The sequence below is a fragment of the Haemaphysalis longicornis genome, unplaced genomic scaffold, assembly GCF_048455015.1.
Source record: "Haemaphysalis longicornis isolate Haplotype H1 unplaced genomic scaffold, Haemaphysalis longicornis Haplotype H1 scaffold_2, whole genome shotgun sequence".
In the NCBI taxonomy this organism is placed as follows: Eukaryota; Metazoa; Arthropoda; class Arachnida; order Ixodida; family Ixodidae; genus Haemaphysalis; species Haemaphysalis longicornis.
In genome coordinates, this window is record NW_027526295.1 from 147077626 (window position 1) to 147096013 (window position 18388).

General features: G+C 49.5%; 1 protein-coding gene across 1 annotated transcript in view; it reads left to right on the forward strand.

Annotated features, from left to right (window-relative positions):
- Nucleotides 1-18388, forward strand: part of LOC144169290 (folate receptor gamma-like) — a 52156-nt gene that overhangs the window by 25592 nt on the left and 8176 nt on the right. The gene's annotated exons all lie outside the window — the stretch shown is intronic.

The following is an 18388-nucleotide window of genomic DNA, read 5'->3' on the forward strand; positions in this document are numbered from 1 at the left end:
CCGTCCATGCTGGTGTAACGTAGTATTTTGGTTACATACTGCCGCTACTGTAGCATGAAGATCGGAAGGAAAAAGTCGAGACGTCGAAGAGGTTTTAAAGTTAACTTGTTTACTTTACAGATGACATTGGTGACATTTAGCACATATGAATTAGAATGAATACACTTGTTACATAGATGAGAAAGACAGTCAAAGATTAAGGGTACTTAGCGGGACATAGTTGGCGGGCGAATGGCTCCCGGCGGGAGGGCACGACGACCGGCAGCAAGCGGCTCTCCTGGTGTTGCTCTCTCTCAATCGCCAGAGGGGCCGCGTTATATTTGCTTTGGGGGGACGCATTGGGGGAAAAAGCGCATCCTAGCGTGTGCGGACTATCGGGAGCAAGTCTTAGGCACACCCGCAGCCAATCAGGAAGACGCTTCTAAGCTCCAATCAGACGTGTCCCCGCCAAAGTGAAAAGGACCAAAAACACAAGACACAAGGTTTCGACTCGAAAACGCACGCTTGGAGAATTACGGGCGTAGAGCAAGTAGTTAGACAAAACGCACTAAAGTAAACAGGGGAAAAGGGAAGGTCGTCGGAAGAACACAGCGGCCCGCGTAGGCGCGCAACGGGGGGTCGGAGACGCCAGTGCGTGCGGTAACAGAAGCCGAGGCGAGGGTTCGCTTCCCCCAACAGCCGTCGTCTCCCGGTCGGCCGACGGGCAGACACACGCGCCGGAGCCGTTTCTCAGAAAAAAAAGGGCTAGGGCCCAGCCGCGTCCGAAGCGCTTTTACACACAACACTTTGGAGGAAGAGCCCTGGCTGCGGGCACAGAACGCAAAAACCGAACGAACAACATCAAGAGACCTTGGCTTCGCGACACTGGCGTGGCCAGCAGGTACCCATATCAGGATAAAGAAGTGAAAAGCATAGCTCTTGGGAGTTGCAGTCGCTAGGTTAGAAGAAAAGGGGTGCGAGGGATCGGCTCCGATAGACAAGCTCACAGGCAGACCCGTTGAATCGACGCTTGCTTGGCTTGCGCGGCGACGAAAGCTTTTGTGTGTATTTTTACTTTCTCTCCCTTTGTCCCCGCGACAGCAGTGCTTTGCCTTAGGGCCGAAAAACGTCCACAATAAAACGAAGCAGACGGCGCGCAGACCTGATCTCTCCCTCTCTCTCTCTCTCTCTCTCTCTCTCTCTCTCTCTCTCTCTCTCTCGATGGTTGTAAAGTTCGTAATGCCAAGTTCCGTGAGGAGTGTAGTAGTAGTAGTAGTAACTTTATTTTGCCCAAAAGTTGTGGTGATTGCACCACTGAGCTGTTCACTCAGTCATCTAGACAGCGGGGCTCCCGGTGTTTTGGGGGCCCCATTTACTGAACGAGCCCGTTCGAGTTTGCCAGAATGCCCCCACCCCAGCCCCCTTCCCCAATTTTTAGCTATTGGCTGCGAGGCCCACCACTGGAGAGGCCGGCGCTGCGATCGTTTTGACGTCACTTGTAGGATCCCCGTTCCTATCTTGCTGCGTACTTGGCTTGCAGCGCGTGGCACTTCGTTTAGGACGCGCGTTCTAAAAGTATTTTCGTGTTAATTTTCGTTGTTTGAAGTTCATTCTCACTGCGTCAAGCGCAGTCTGACCTCATGGGCACTTTATAACCGTATCAACTGTGGTACATTATCCGCAAAAAACCTTGAGCGTGGTGGTGTAGGCGTATATGTGACCGAAGCGTAAGCTGCGGCTTGTTTCCCCGATCAACAATGTGGACTACGAAGGCCGCCGAGTTAAGTTTCTAGATTTCCCTTGTTTGCGAGAAATGTATAAAGCGGGAAATCATAAAGCTTTTACTGCTCGCAGAAACGCTCCGCACACGCACCCGCTGACTCCGCCGTGCGTACCCGCACGGCCGACGTAGCGGCTCAAACCGACGCATGTAGCGGCAGCAACAGCTTGTCGCCGCTTTTTAAAACCACACAGGTCGTGTAAACGAAGTTCCAGGTTGGTGAAAGCGGATGTTAATGCGGTGAGAAATTGTGCTAGGTAGTGCCATCAGAGGTGGTTTTGAAGGCGATGCTCAAATATCTGCTGCCATTTACGCCGACCGGCCGCGGACGTCGGTCCCAGCACCGCCGGCCCGTTCACGCGCGGTGTGGTGAATGGCCGAAGGGTGGCGATGCCTGCGCGCAAGTATCGGCCGAGGCCGTGGCAGGCACCCTGATCATCGAGCGCTTAAACGGCAGTCACCGCGGATACAGTTACACATAAGAGAAGGGGGTGACAGTGCGGCGAAAAGTTGTGTTTGGGACTGTCATTCGCAACTTTAACGATAGCGGCGATGAAATATCTGCCCCGGCGCTGAGCCTAAAGCTCCCAACACTCGATTACGTGCATCGCAAGCCGGCTGCGAGCTGTTGAAGACCCTCTCTTCGCGCACGCCCGTGTTGCGTTTGGGTTCCACTAACTTTTTTGGGGCCCCCAACGCTCGATCCTCGTATTCTAAAACTCCCCATTACCCCAAATCATTAACGTGTTTCGCCTCGTACACAGCCTCGTCTTCTATGAGCAGTCGTGAGTTTCGGAATTGATGTTAAAGAAAGGCCGGCTCACTGTAAACAGACAAAAGCTCACATTGCAATTAGAAATTCCCACGCCGACGTCCTAATGAAAACTAAATATAGCCATGTCCAAACCCGCTCGAGGGCGTTGAAAACTTGCCTTCATACCGTTCATAAATTGCGGACAAGTTGTCGCAAAAAGTAAACATATCAGCCGTGCAGAGTACAGGCTACGGCAGTGATCGTTAATCAAATCCGGGCATAACTATAAAAAAAAAAAAAAACATTGTAGGGAAACTAGACACTGCTTAAGGCAAACTGCAGATAATATTGAGCAGCACTTTTAAGCATGTGCGGTGAAGCAATTCGCTCACCGTTCTCACGTAGTCATTCATTTACCAGACAATGCGAGCAGTACGTGCAATGAGATCACAAGTAACCTACGAGTTCCCGCCGCTCTTACAAGGTGTTTCCTTGCACACAGTCTCGTACATGTCCCGTCACAGTTATTTCATAGTGAATTTACAGCGTACTTTTCTCGGCATCAGTTGCATCGTCCTTGGCGTTAGCTGGCTGCGTACGAGCTGTGGGTCGCGATGGTAGCAACTATCTAAACGCGGCGGTGTCACCGGGAACAAGCGAGTCTCTGATAGCTTGCCCGGATTATTCGGTCTGCAGACAACGTGTTTGGGTCATCGTCATCACCAGCCTATCTACGCCCACTGCAGGGCAAACGCCTCTCCCGTTGTTCTCCAATTACCTCGGTCATGTGCTACATGCGACCAATTTATCCCCGCAAACTTCTTGATCTCATCTGCCCATCTAACTTTCTGCCGCCCCCTGCCACGCTTGCCTTCTCTAGGGATCCACTCTGTTACGCTTAATGAACAACGATTATCTTGCCTTCGCATCACATTCCCTGCCCACGTCCATTTCTTCTTCTTAATTTCTACTAATATGTCCTTAACACGCGTTTGTCCCCTGACCCACTCCGCTCTCTTCTTGTCACTTAATGTTACACCTACATTTTCCGCTCCATTGCCCGCTGAGTCGTTCTCAATTTAAGTTGAACCCTCTTAGTGAGCCTCCAAGTTTCTGCCCCGTAGGTGAGTACCCGTAAGATGCAGCTGTCATACACTTTCTTCTTCAGGGACAATGGTAGGCTGCCATTTATTATCTGAGGATTCCTGCCGAATGCACTCTGCCTAATTCTTATCCTTCTAATCATATCTGTCTGGTGGTTGGGATCCGGGGTCACAACTTGGCCTATGTAGATATATTCGCTAACCACTTGCACTGCCTTGCCACCTATCTCAAACCGCTGTGCTCTCCCGAGGTTATTTATCATTACTTTAGTTTTCTGCATATTAATTTTCAGGCCCACGGTTCTACTCCGTTTGTCCAGTGCGGTAATCACGCTTTGCAATTCGTCCCCGAGTTACTTAGCAAGGCAATGTCATCAGCAAATCTGAGGTTACTGAGGTATTATCCATTAACCCTTACTCGATCCCACCTGTTCAAAATCCAATGTTCTGAATACTTCTTGTAAACATGCTGTGAATAACACTGGAGAGATCGTGTCTCCTTGCCTGACGCCCTTCCTTAGAGGTATTTTACTGTTCTCCTTATGGAGGATGATGGTAGCTGTGAACTCATTGTAGATATCCTCCAGCAATCTTACATAATGCTCGTCTTCACCCTCGTTCCGTAATGCCTGAATGACTGCTAGGGTTTCGACCGAGTCAAATGCTTTCTCATAATCTATGAAGGCTATATATATATAGGGGTTCAGTGTACTCCGCGCACTTCTCTATCGCCTGATTGATCGTGTGAATATGGTCCTTTAATAGCCTTTTCGAAACCCTGCTTGTTCTTTAGGTTGACTGAAATCTAAGGTGGCAGAATCAGCGATTACCTTGGTAAGTGCCTTGTAGACGACTGACAGTAAGCTGATCGGCCTGTAATTTTTCAAGTCCTTCATGTCACCTTTCTTATGGATATGGATGATGTTGGCGTTCTTCCAAGATTCCGGTACAGTCGCGGTCATTAGCCATTGCGTGTACAGGTTTGCCAGTTTTTCAAGTACAATTTGCCCGCCATCGTTCAAGAGGTCTGCTGTTATCTGATCTTCACCAGGTGCTTTGCCCCCTTTCATTTCTCTCAAAGCCTTCCTTACTGCTTCTGTCGTTACTGGTGGGATGTCTATCTCCTCTGACCTGCTTTCTCGTTCGGCATTATCCTGGATATCCCGGCTACTGTGCGACGACAACAGACGACAACACTACCCGGCGTCCTACAAGTGACGTCACTCGTAGGTGTCGCCACGGTATGTCCTCGAAGCCAATACCCTTCGACCACTTTGCTATACACGCAGGCTCGGATTCCATGCTGCTGTTTGATTCAGCTACGAAGCCAACTATGCACCCAGCAGGCGTAATTAGCTTAAGGAATGACGTCAGCAAGACAGGCAAAGCACAACATTTGAAGCTTAGGGATTAGGTTGAAACTTGAGATTACCGTCTGCGTAAATAATCAACGGGCCGCACCTCCTAAGCATACCGAAAGCGGCACAAATTGAGAGAATTTTCAACTAATGCGAAGCATGTTTATGCCGCTTTTCTAGAGTGCGAGTTCTTTCCGGCCAAGTGTGGTATGAGTAGCGAAAGACGTCGGATTATTTTTTCTTATAATTAAATTACAGAATCCGGTCTCAAGTCAGGTCTCTATAAAGTAGTGTGATGGTGGATCGTTCACCCACTCTCTAGATGGCCCCCCCAAAAACGCCCTTTGTGGCTCCTGAACGGCTCCAATTGCACACCCCGATCACGGTCGTATTAGTGTCCTCACCACAACTTTAGCTGTGCATACCGTGCTAAGTGAACCCTTACAGTGCAGTGAAGACTTCCCCTCCCCCCATCTTCCCCTACCCTTTTTCCCACGTCCCCCAAGAGGGCCTATTGGCCTCCTCCTATAATAAAGTCATCCATTCCATTCCATTCCATTCCTATAATTTTCTTTTGTTTCTTGTCGTCAGTGATGTAAATATATACCATAGAGTAATGAAGGGCCTTTACTTCGCTAATTATGTTTTTTTTTCCGAAGGGGAAAGGCGTATTTACGCTATTTTTATACGTATTTCCAAAATTCTCTTGCGGACTGTCTTCGTTTATTCTTCGGTTTTTTTTTTTTTTTTGGGGGGGGGGGGGGGGGAGAGATGCAACAGGTGCATTTTTTTCGTCTGATATTTTCTGTAAACGATTTATTTTCGTTTTTTTTTAATTTCTGGTTTTTCAAAATGATCTTCATTTACGCTATTATAACGATTGCAAATGTTACTTTAGCCAAATCAGCATTTTTGTGGAAATGCAGGGCGTTACACTGTCCTGCCTGTGGGTGTGCTCAACAAAGAATGCTACGCATTAAAAATTTGTTACAATATACGTTTAAAATGGTTGGAAAGTTTGCGATTTACATTTTAGTGGGTGACATTTTCGAATCGAGCCATATCCACAATCGGGCCATATCTTTCGAATCGAGCCATATCCACAAACCGAAACTTCGTAAGATAAAACTGCACTGACAAAAAAAAAAAAAAAAAAAACACTCGGCAACTTTCCCCTAAAAAAGAGGTGGCAAGAAAATAGGTGAGATAACGCCCTGAAAACCTGTACGCAGGTCGTAGTTTGCGAAAATGAGCCAGATCGTGCTGTTTCACTGATCAAAATGAACCGTATCCATTCGCCCAATGGGAGTATGCTTTTGGCTTGACTGTTCGGACTGTTTCGTGGGTGTTTCCAGAAGTTCTGTTTTTTTTTTTTTTTTGCTTTTAGGAGCCGGCTTATCATGAATTCAGACAGCAATTATGAGAACGGCGAAAGATCGGTCGCCGGACGTTGACGACATTGTAAACGGAAGAAGTAAATAAAATGAAACTGAGAAATGTAAAACAATCATTTAGTCCCGTCTCCCCCGTGCCTACGGCGAACTCTGGTTATATTTATTTCTTACTCCCATATTTACCATTTTAGTACTTAACTAAATAGCCGCCGCGTACATGCCCTGCTAAATCCCCCCCCCCCCCCCCCCGAACTATTCCATTAAAGGAGTACTGACACGAAATTTTGGTGTTGTTTTTTTCGCTGGTATGCGTGCCTACCAGCCCACTAATCATAGAATAACAGATTAGACGGTCGAGTGCAGCGTAAACATTCATTTACGGCGTCGTTTATTCGTGTCAGTTTCGGTTTCGACAAAACGAACGCCGAGTGGCCGCCATGACAGGAGGTATCACGTGACGCCACCGTTCTTGCCGTATCGCTGCCGCTCTGGAAGCGCGCGCGAGCGCGCGCACGCCCGCGCACAGGCCGGCCGAGGTCTTCGCCGTCCCCACAGGCCCAGGCAAGAAACTTCTAATTGGTAATAGGGCAATTCGTAATAGGGCAATTCGTAGCAGGGCAATCGGTCGCGTAGGGCAATTCGTCATAGGGCTACTCGTCACTTGGGCATCTAGTCGCTAAAAAAAAACTTTTTGTTACATTTCCAGGCTTACAGCATAAAGGAATTCGGGAAAGAGGGGCATGGTACGTGCGTGCATAAAAGATAAAGCTCAGAAGGCTTCCCAGAAAAGTCCAATTCACCCTGAAGCTGACAGTGCACCGGAGGCTGCGCGTTCGCCGGACCAATCTTATCATTCAAGGCCGAAAGTTGAATGGAGCTTCCAGAACGAACTATCAAGACTTAGCGATAAAGTTCACCAGCGAAATACTATAAAATAACTGCACTAAGCACTCGTTTTCGCAGTCGCTATGGAAGTCATCAGGACAGAAAAAGGCGGGGAAATGCTGTTTTGCAAAGGATTTTTATATACGGTTAACCTAATATTTTACAGTTTTAGTACACGTACCTTGAATTCAGGCGGGAGACGTATGTCTTCTCTGCGGGGAGGAATATCGTAGACAAATGTTGCACGTTGCCTTTGCCTTCTAACTGTTCGTCGAAGCGTTGAAGTAGAGGGACATCACTGTGTGACAATCTTCTCGATACCAGCGAGATAGCTCTTCTTGATTCGGGATATAGGAATAAGGGTACCTCGTGATGTATTTGCGTTGCAGCATGATGTATATTGTTTGAATATTTGTTCATGTTTTTAATGTACGACGCGGTCATTTTGCGCACGCGCGGAGGATTTTATTTTCTTAACTTGTTTTTTCTGAATAAAAATCCCTTGTTAGCCTGCACTGTGTCCTATGTTGTGTATGCCTAGGTCTTTGTTGTTTCGCGTAGTCTTAGAATGAATCCCTACCAACTAGTACAGTTCACAGCACTCCCAAACACACAAGAAACTTCTAATAGGGTGACGAATTGTCATCTTGATGAATTGCGCTATTACAAATTGCCCTATGCGACGAATTGCCCTGCTGCGAGTTGACCTGCTACGAATTACCTTTCGACGAAATGTCCTACAGCCGTCGCTGGTCAACTTCGCGGCTAAATTCTGGCATTTCCTGTGACGATCAGCCGTCGTCGGCGCTGTGTATGAACCTCTTCTATGTCTGAACCTAAATGCATGCTTTTGGTGTTTCTTTTGTTTTGAGTGCGCGCGGAGTTTGAGTGACGAACTAAATATGCCACTTTAAACGAGCCTACTCGACAACAAACGTTTATTGCTCCAAAAACGCCCTACCAACCTGAGCGCTTGCTTGCGAGCAGGCCGTGCCTGCTTTTTTGTGGCACAGGCCGGAAATAGACCCGTTCACGTTGCGGGGGAAAAGGACGAAACTCCCCGGCCTGTGACATATCGAAGGCCGCCGAACAGAACGTCGCGCGCCGCCCCCCTCTCCGGGAGAGAGCGCGCAGCTTTCGTAGCGTTGTCCGCGGTTGAGTTGAGAGGGAACATTTATGCGCGATTTTTGATCGCGCGTGGTTCCGGTGATAGAGAACGGATTTTCATAATTCTTGCGGGAGAAGATTGCTGGGACAATAGACTTTACCCCAAAATACATTCCGAGTAGTCGATGGTAAGTGTTGCAGAAACCCTTTAAAGGTCGGCTTGGGCTCGTCTCCGCGAAGGACGGTATTGTATGCACGTGGAGTGGTACGAACGTTGGCACCGATGGCACGTACGAACATCACACGCTTGTGGGTTGTTAACCATAATATGGCGCAATCGCACAAAAAAATTGCAGAGACATCTACGTTTTTATCCTAAGATGTGAGGCGCGATAGCGATGCTTCGACTCCCACAAGTGTGTTCGTACGCAGCTGCTGCATTTCCGATTGTTAGAGATGAGGGGCCCTTGGGTTGTCTGACTCATTCAGGCCCGCAGGTCCCGGCTCGGAATGGTGTCGGACTCGAGACTCAAGATGACTGCTTAGGAGGAAACTGTACAGGAGGTTTATTCTACATGACAGTCGAGACCGGAGAACAAGAATAACACGAATACGGTCGTTTGAATGGAGTTCGTATTCCCCATATCCCTGGCTAGGGAATTTAACTTCACACAGGTGGTTGAATCAGGTGGGCAGTGGACGACACTTGATGTACCGCCCACGACATGAGGCATGGCTGATGCACACGGACCACTCGGTCGATGGAAAGGGTGAATATCCACGTCATCGATCGTGTCTTGTGCCGGAGTTGCACCACTTCGCGCAAGTCTTCATTTTGGAGGCCCCGTGAGAACGGAATTTCAACTCGGCTCCCAGCACGTGAAGACGAGTGATCCCCTGCTCTCGCCGACGGTTGGAAACCGAAGAGCTTGGGCACTTGAAACCGCTTCCTTTCGGTGGACCCTTCTTTCATACGTGTATGAAGGAAAGAAGTGGCCTGCAGCATCCGGCGAACCGAGGATATAGAAGCCGCCACATGAAACCGCTGCCGCCGCCGTTGGCGCCAGCTAACCTTGCCTCCTCGTGCCTCTGGGTTATTCATCCGCGCACACCTTGCTCTAGAGCTTGCGAGGAATTTTTCCCAGACCTGTGTTGGCCGATCCTAACACCATCTATGCTTAACGAGCACGAAAGGTTATTGAAAAGAGAAATGCTAGCAAATGCAAATGCGAAGTGTTGGTCAGTTTGAGCGAGGAGTCAGTGTATCAAAATGTTTATTCTGTGATGCCTAGGCCGAGCTGAACAATTTTGCTCTTTTCAAAGAGAGAGAGAGAACAAGAGAGAGCGGGAGAGGTAGATGGAGAGAGCGAGAGAGAAAGATAATATCTTTGTTCAGCAAGAACGAGTTGTGGTTTACGAAAATGTTGTAAAGAGGTGGCAGGGAGCTCAAAGGGGAAACCTGAGTCTACAGCACCAGATGCAGCAGCTCCTTCCCTTGCCCTCTCAAGCTCCTTCCCTTGCCCTCTCAAAAAGCTTGCGCTGATTTTGAGGTAACCAGCTGGTCAGGTCTGCTTCCCATGCCTCGGAGAAGTAGAATATGTTATGTTTTAGCTGTTCTCCCCTGGCGATATCCTTGGAGATGGCTAGGAATTGCGCGCAAGAGGGTGGATGCGTCCCCTCGTTTAGCAGAGTTCTCTGTTAATGTCTGATATTCTCACGGAGCACCTTAACGCTCATGGATTTTCATATAGCTGTGTTGGTTTTTCGTCCGCAGAATTTGTGATTCTTCGGCATTGAGACCACGTTGCAGCAAGGGAAAGATGTTCCGGCATAGGATGAGGATCCGTTCTGAACGTTTTTCGAAGAAGGCAGTGTGGCAGTCGGGATCACAAGGAGCATGGCATGTGGGTTCGTGTGCCTCTTGTATAGTGCGTCGTTCGCTTCCAGACTATTGGATCCGGCTATTCAGGTGACGTTGTTAACTTTCTACATTATGGATGGGAATATCTTACCGAATCGCTCGGTATTCTGCATCCATAAAACGGTATAATGTCCTTTGGGAGTGTGCAATGATGTTACGCTTCTATTTGATACCTCCTCTATTCGGATTGCCAAGAGGATGGCTCCATGGCTCCAACTTCCACTTCTTTGTTCCTGTATGTTGAAAGGTCATGCCGCCAGAAAGATAGCCAGAGTAGTCAACTAAGACAATTGGGGCCTGGTGCTTTCGTACATCCCGAAGTTTGTGTGTACTGTGGGCTCGTGATATTGATACTTTTCCCGAATGAACTTGAGCCTGCCATACCGCCCCTCCTTGTGTAGAATTGTATGCATATTTTTGGCGGAGGAAAGTTTTCGTGCGGGGTCGCTGGATCGGTGCCATGTCTATTATCATGGTGTGCACTGGTTTCCTTTCAGGGGGCGAAGGGGGGGGGGGGGGCTGTCTTTTCTTTTCTGGTTGGGAGTGCCTGTTTCCTTTCAAATGGGGTATGATGGACTCCCGATTTTGTTTTTACATCCGCTTTCTTCGTGCTAGGAGAGCGGTTTCTCCGATTTTTTCAAATGCGTTAGGAAGGCACAAGTTTAAAACCTCGTCATTATCACCAAGAGGCCTTTCCCGTTGACCTTCACCCGCGGTTGTCCTGTGCTCTCCGCGTCCATTCTTTGACCCAATATTGTTATTTCATCCCTCCATCGACTAAATGGCCGTCCCCGTCTTCTAGACCCGTCTATTCATGTTCATTCTTTTACCCTGGCGGTCCACCCTTTATTAGTTCGTCTCACGGTCAAAATTGAGAGGTTGAGAACTGCCTTATACGCTGTCCTAGTGATGGTGTTCTTTTTTAATTTCTTTGGTGCGGGTAAATTTGTGGTTCAGCAAGCGCTGCAATATTCTGGTTATTCATGATGTTATATGCGTGTGTCCAAAGTACACTGTGCAAAGACAGAAACTCATATTATCTTTGTGCAGGCAGCTTGGTGCGGGACTTGAGCTGAGGGCTGTTTTGGGTCCTTGGTCGGGTCCCAGTCGCGCTGCACGTGAAATCAAAAGCTCTCTTGGAGTTTCTTCGGAGCACAGAAGTGGACAGAGCTTTGTGATTGAAAATTTTGGCCTCATCAAATGACATCTCTTCATTTTCACATTTTTTTTCTCTTTTTTTTTTCCTTTTTGTTTTTCTTCTCTCATCTAGCGTAGCAAGCCAGCCCGACGGCTCGGCTAACATTGCTGGTTTTCATTAAAGTTATTATCTCTCTCTCTCTCTCTCTCTCTCTCTTTCTTTCTCTCTCTCTCTCTCTCATGATCAGTATTTGCATGAGTCTTATCGTTTCTTTTCTCTTTTTTTTTCTCTTCTCTTGGGTGGACGTTTTGCTTGTGGGCAATAATTGGTTAAAGATTTTCTGTTTTTGGCGATTGTGAGTTGGAAACCACCCACTTGTCCAGAACCCGGCCGAGCATTCTTACGTGGCTGTTCTCTGGGGGGATATTCGAACCTATTTTTAGGGTGATTTTTAACCTGGCAGCGTGGCGCCATCTGTCTGAGCTGGCAGCGGAGACATAACGGTGGGAATATTGAAAAGTTTCTGAAAAGCTGTGTGATTAGACGTTATATAGTGGACTTAATTCTAGCTATTTTTTGTCTTATTATCTATGCCTTCCTTGATTTCTGAGAGACCGCGGTGTTAATCCTTTGTCCCCTGTTTTACTTAGGTAACCCACCGTTGGTGCCGGCCGGAATAAGTCCCGGTTGAAATAGCGCTTCCGAGTCCAAGGACGCTGGTTAGATTCCCGGTCTCAGCGGCCGTTTTTCTGATAGAAGCACAACACAAAAACGCAGGTTTGTCGAGATTTCGGCGCACATTAAAGATCCTAAAGTAATCGAAATTCTTACTACGACTTTCACTATGACATGCCTCGTTGCCCACAAGTATAGCCTCAGGGCAGAGTTACCGGAAATTTATATTTTTGATCTTCTGTGGAAACACCCTTTGGTGGGATGGCGTAAGTTGCGGGCACGGCTCGAAACCGTGTCTGCTAAGCGTGCTACCACCGACTGGGCATAGAATAAATTTCACCGCTCAGTCGCGACACCTGGGGAAAATGCGCGTCGTTTGTTTCGTATCCGACGCTGAATCATTGTCCTCCTTTCGAAACTTCTGTTACCGTAGCGCCACATTGCAGATTCAGCGGATGCAGCGAATCTTGCTGCCTCAGTCGTAGCTTCCGGGTGGCAGCGGTGACGTATTTCCGTGGACGCCTGGTGAGCATGGCCGATAGCGGACGGCTAGGAGCCACGGGGGATCGAAAAATGAGCTAATAATGCTGTCACGTCAATAAGACACACGGCTCGATGCCAGTGCGCGGAATTGTGACAATGTGATGATGTGATGATTCGCCGATGTGATTTGTGATCGTGCTTGTGTGATTAGATATTTTTGAAGCTTTACGTTTTGTTAACGAAAACACAGTGTCTGGAGGGCCGTCCGGCGGCATTCGTATTTTTTGGGCTGGCCTGGCACGGCTCAAGATGCGCTCCATAGTGGTGTAGCACGACCACTCTCGATCTCTCCCCAGGGGGAACTCCAGGGGCCGTGTATGTAGATGATCCTAGTTCTCGAAATACGATACACCATTATGCCGTGCCTGGGATAACGCATCTCTGTACCATGCATCATGAACCGTGTCATGCTGAGCCTGGGTGCTCAGCGAAGACCCTATTTCAAGAATTGCGGAGTATATACATCAACATTGTGCATCTATGCACATGAAACGTGATAGTCGGGAGGAATAGGACACTTTTCACAAAGGTATTAATGTTTTTTTTTTAACACGAAAACATGTTTGTTGGATTACTGTACAAGTTGAAACACGCTGCACAAATTCTTTGAAGCACTGGTTTCTATCAGTCCTGGAACTCCTGCAGAAATAATTTATAGCAGCTAAAATCTGTTCCACCCCACCAGTTCCTTTGGGTGGACTGGGGCATCAGTTCGGAGGTATGGGACGTCTGTAACGTATATGTTCCAACATTTCCAGCGGATACGATAGTTTAAAGGGACCCTGCAGCACTCTTTGTGCAGTGCAAGTAAACGTGCGCGACGTTTAGATTACACTGCCAGGAATATTTGGCATGGCCTAAACGACGCCATTCTGGACATGGCTGTCCTATTGGCTGTCGCTGGTCAACTTCGCGGCTTATTTCTCGCATTTCCTGTGACTATCCGCCGTCGTCGGCGCTGTGTACAACCTCTTCTATGTCTGAACCTAAACGCATGCTTTTGGTGTTTCTTTTGTTTTGAGTGCAAGCGGAGTTCGAGTGACAAACTCAATACTTTCCTTTCAACGAGACCACTCGACGACAAACGTTTATTGCTTCAAAAACGCCCTACTGTCGCGAAATTCATGTCCCTCCTTGACGGGTTTTCTTGCCGCTCGCCATTTCTTGCCGCTCGCCGAGAGGAGCCGTACCGCGAAGCGAAAGAATGTTCTCGCCGCCATTGTCGCACCCGGGTCGACTGGCCATGTGTTTCGGGGAGAGAGGTGGGCGAGAGTGCCGGCCTACTGAAGGCTGCGCCCCGCGAATTCTCGAAAGACGCGCGGCCCGGTGGACGGTGTGCGTGGTGCAGCGCGGGGTTTCCGGGGAGAATGGGCTGAGAACTGGTGGTGGCCGGACGTACGGCCGGGACGCGGCGTCGGCCTTGAGGGCTGTGCTGGGGAGGCCGAGCGACGATGGCGGTGAACTTGGGGCCCCCGAAGATTCCTCATTGGAGGCGACAGTGCGCGGCCGGAGTTCACCCAAATTGCGTCGCTGATCAGCGGCGCCCCACCACAGACGACCGACAGCCTCCGTCACCCCGGCGAGACCATCAGCCGGACCGCAGCTAAGATGTTCTCCCCTTCTCCACCTTTCCTCGGACTCTTCATATTCATCTTCTGTGTTGTATTTCCCTAAGCGGACTGCACGGGTTTATCCGCCTCCTTCAGTGCACCACGCGGTATGTGTTTCTAGCGGGCCTATTGTTAGTAGTTGGGGGAAGCCTCGAACCCCGCCTATTGTATACTCTACTGTCCCCTTCATTTACTGTCGTCTTCTCCTCGGGCTCGTAACGGCGTGTACCTTTTCTTTCATTGTGATTAATGTACTTCGTGTTGGTATCTTGGAATCTCTGACCCCAACGGGGTGTCAACTGCATTGTCTTATTCACTCGTCAAACCTTCTGTCAGTCTGTTTTGAATTTCCCGTGAATGTGAAGTAAATGTCCGTTGTTCTGAAACTGTTTTCCCGTGCCCCGTCTCGTGCCTCACGCCAGCGGCCAATCAGGCGTAGACCTATCGCCGGTTAGCAGGTCCGAATCACATCCTGTATTCGTATCCAGGGGGGAGTTGTTTGTCGCTCCTCCCGTCCGAGGCATCGGCCACTAAATTACCTCGCACAATTCTGTGACACCTACCAGCCTGAGCGCTCGCTTTCGAGCAGGCAGCCATGCCTGCTTTTTGTGGCACCAGACCGGAAATAGACCCCTCAACGTTGCGGCGAAAAGGAGAAAACTCCCCGGCCTGTGATATATCGAAGACCACCGAACAGAACGCCGCGAGCCGCCCCCCTTTCCGGGCGAGAGCGCGCAGCTGCGCAGCTTTGGTCAGGTTGGCCGCGGTCGAGTTGAGAGGGAACAATTATGCGCGATTTCTCATCGCGCGTAGTTTCGGTGATAGCGAACGGATTTTCATAATTCTTGCGGGAGGAGATTTCTGGGACAATAGACCTTACCCCAAAATACATTCCGAGTAGTCGATGGTAAGTGTTGCAGGGTCCCTTTAACTGGTTCTCGGGTAAGGCAGAGGGGAAAAGGGTCAACGCCTCCACCCGGGTGGCAACAAACCCTCCGGTCGCTGGCGCCCTCCCGTATGGCTCCCGTCGCGGAAGCGAGGTGCGTTGTGCAACGCCGGCCGCGATGGGAAGCTAGCCAGAAAGGGGTTCGCGGGAAAGTCGCGATCCCCACACCGTACACGAATCGTTTCCGTGATTTCTCGCACTTAATCTGCTTATAAATTCCTGCATCGACTGCCTAGGGGTGAAAATTAACACGATATTCAAAACGCGCGCGCGTCGGCATCCGGGTCCGTCGCTTCGGCGGAGTGGTACACTACCTGAGCTATTACATGATACACTACATCACTACATGAGCTTGTACCCGAGTATATAGGGAAATCTGGCTCCACTGCCTAAGGGTGCCGCACATCAGCGAGCGTTCCGGACAGGCTCATAAGCAGGCTGGTAAGTTGCCTTTGGCTGCAGAAAAAGAAACTATATTACTGTAAAGGATTATTCAAATTCATTTTGTTATAACAACATTGAAGCTGTAGAAGATTTAGTAGTCAGTGATTATTTAGAGGCTTCATGAAAGATGAACAAGAAAAAAACGTTGCCCCTTTTTTGTTGATTTAGCCTCCGAGACAAAAATAAGCCTTTTGGCTAGCTAAGCCGATTGGGCGAGGAACGACGCTTTATACGCTGTAATTAGCTTCAATAAGAACGTCGCTATAAGCTGAACGTCGCGCAAGTTCCATTGCAGCTATAATCTGTTATAGCTGCAATGGCGGCGCCCATGACGGCCCGCGATTGCAATTCATCAGATGTCCCTCTAGTATATATTACAGTCACGACTCGTTAATATCGACCCGGTAAATACGGACACCCCGCGATATGAACGAAATTTTCGGCGACCGCTCTCTTGCCATGCAATTCTGCCCCCTTAATAGAGAAACCCGCGGATTTTGGGGGTGAAACGGGTAAATACAGGCATTTTTGTCTTGTTACTATATATGGACGCAGTGCAAATATATAAAAAATGACTGGTGACCCCCAGTGGCCCCAGCCCGTACCAGAAATTCACTGTTGGCAGAAGCATGCATTTATTTCGGAACACTCTCCCTTCCAGTGCCATCGTGATCAGAAAAATAACTCTCTAGGGTAGTGACGTGACGCCCTTTTCCTACCAAACAAGATTTCCCGGTGCGGCATACGCCCGAAAAAGCAGGTCCTGAGGTTCAGGACAAGATAAGAGGACGATAATTCGTAACAATATTCGATGCGCATAGAAGGCAAGGCGGTACGTAAACTTCTCTGGTCAGTTCGGCGGAAGCAGTGGCTGATGTTAAGCGTAGACCAAGAAAGGAAATATTCCAAATCAAAAGCGAGACGCCTTCGGCATGGGTTCCTTCATGTTTGTGTTTTTGACCTTGATTAGTTATTATTGACAACTAACATTATGGACGATTTTTCTGGGGAACAGAGGCGTCCATATTAACGCGACGTGACTGTAGTATGAAACTCTCCGACTGAGAGATTGCCATCTCTGCTTCACGCGGACGTATTTTCTTTTAATCTTCTGCGGCACCGAACACGTGCGTCGTCTTGTCTGGGGTGCGTGAGATTAGGTTACGCAAGTTACGGGGGATGGTAAGTCGACGCTCGTGGAAAACAACGCCGTACGTGGGACTTGTCCTTCGTCCCACCGTGAGAAAGGCGCTGAGGACGCGGCTGTAATCGAGGACAGCGCAGCGAACGTTTGGGCGGCGGATCAGCGATTTCAAAACGGTCCATGGAAGAACACGCATGTTCTTACGCCGTGCTATGATCCACGTGATAAAGGTGCGCGGCATGACTCATATTCACGGCATCCAGGCGACACCCACGCGACAGAACCCCACCGTGGTGGGCTAATGCTGCTCTTTTGCTGCTGTCGCAAACTCTGCCCATGGCTTGCAACTGGGCTGATGAGGAGCCCAGTTGCAAGTCAATAATTACTGACTTGAAACTTCAATTTATGACGCAGGTAAACATTTTAAGAGAGTTATTAATGCCAACAACACTGTTATTGGTACAGAATATAAATGCTCCTCTCAATAATTATTAACAACGGAGCTGTTGTTCAAGCCTCAAGTCCGGTGTTGCAGCAAATACCAAGAAAATGCGGAGCGCTCGTGAGCGCGTGCCTCGCGGCGACCGCCGAGCGTTCCCGGCGCGCGCAGTGGCTTTAGCAAAAAAAGAAAAAATCCTGGCCTCGCCTTGACCAAGCAACTCCCCCACCCCCCGACCAGCAGCCCTGACACCTCTCGACCCCACGTACAACTCCATCCTCTCCCACCACACTAACTCCCGACGGCGATACCCGCCCCCCCCCCCCCCCCCTTCCCTCACCACCAAACAGGCCTACATCCTCCGCCAACTACAGACCGAAACGTATACTTTAAGCACATCATCCTATTGTCACATTGTCACATCCCTCTCAACACCTACCACCTCGTCTTCTCCTGCCCCCAACACCCACATCCCCACCCTTCCCCTTCCCCTGAGCAGTGGGAGTCCGAGCTGACCAGCTCCGCACCGGAGCGCCAGGTCGCCCTGGTGCGGCGTGCACTGGAGGCAGCCCGGACAAGAGGCCTCCTGGACTTAGGAGGTTAACCACGCCCTTCTACCCCTTCCCTTTGGCTCAATAAACGTTTTGCCACCACCACCATGGCAAAAATTACTCCCACCTCCCCTCGCGGGAACCCCTGTGTTGATGCGACGCATAGGGGGTTCCGTTGTTGTTTCCGTTAGGTTGATTCTCCCATCGCGTGAAACGTGCCGTGAACCCCCTGCCGCTTCTATGACGCAACGTGGCGCGGCTATGACGCAACACAATCCTCTTTAATCCAATCCAAATCCAATCCAAGCCAACCCAAGCCAATCGAATCCAATCCAATCCAATGCTCCTCGCGAGGGAGTGTTCGCTATCGGAGAGGAGAGGGGTGAGCGGCGGAGAGCGCAGCTCGCGCGGTGAGGAGAATGGGGGAGGGGTGTGGACGGACAACAACGCCGTATGGAGGGACAAGGCGAGTGAATGAGATGCAGTCGCATCTAAAACCACGAGAAGCGAGAAAATGCCGAGCGCTCGTGAGCGCGTGCCCCTCGCGGCGACCGCCGAGTCCCGGGCTCGCGGAGTGGCTCTAGCAAAAAAACAACTCCAGCGCTGTCGTCAAGCGC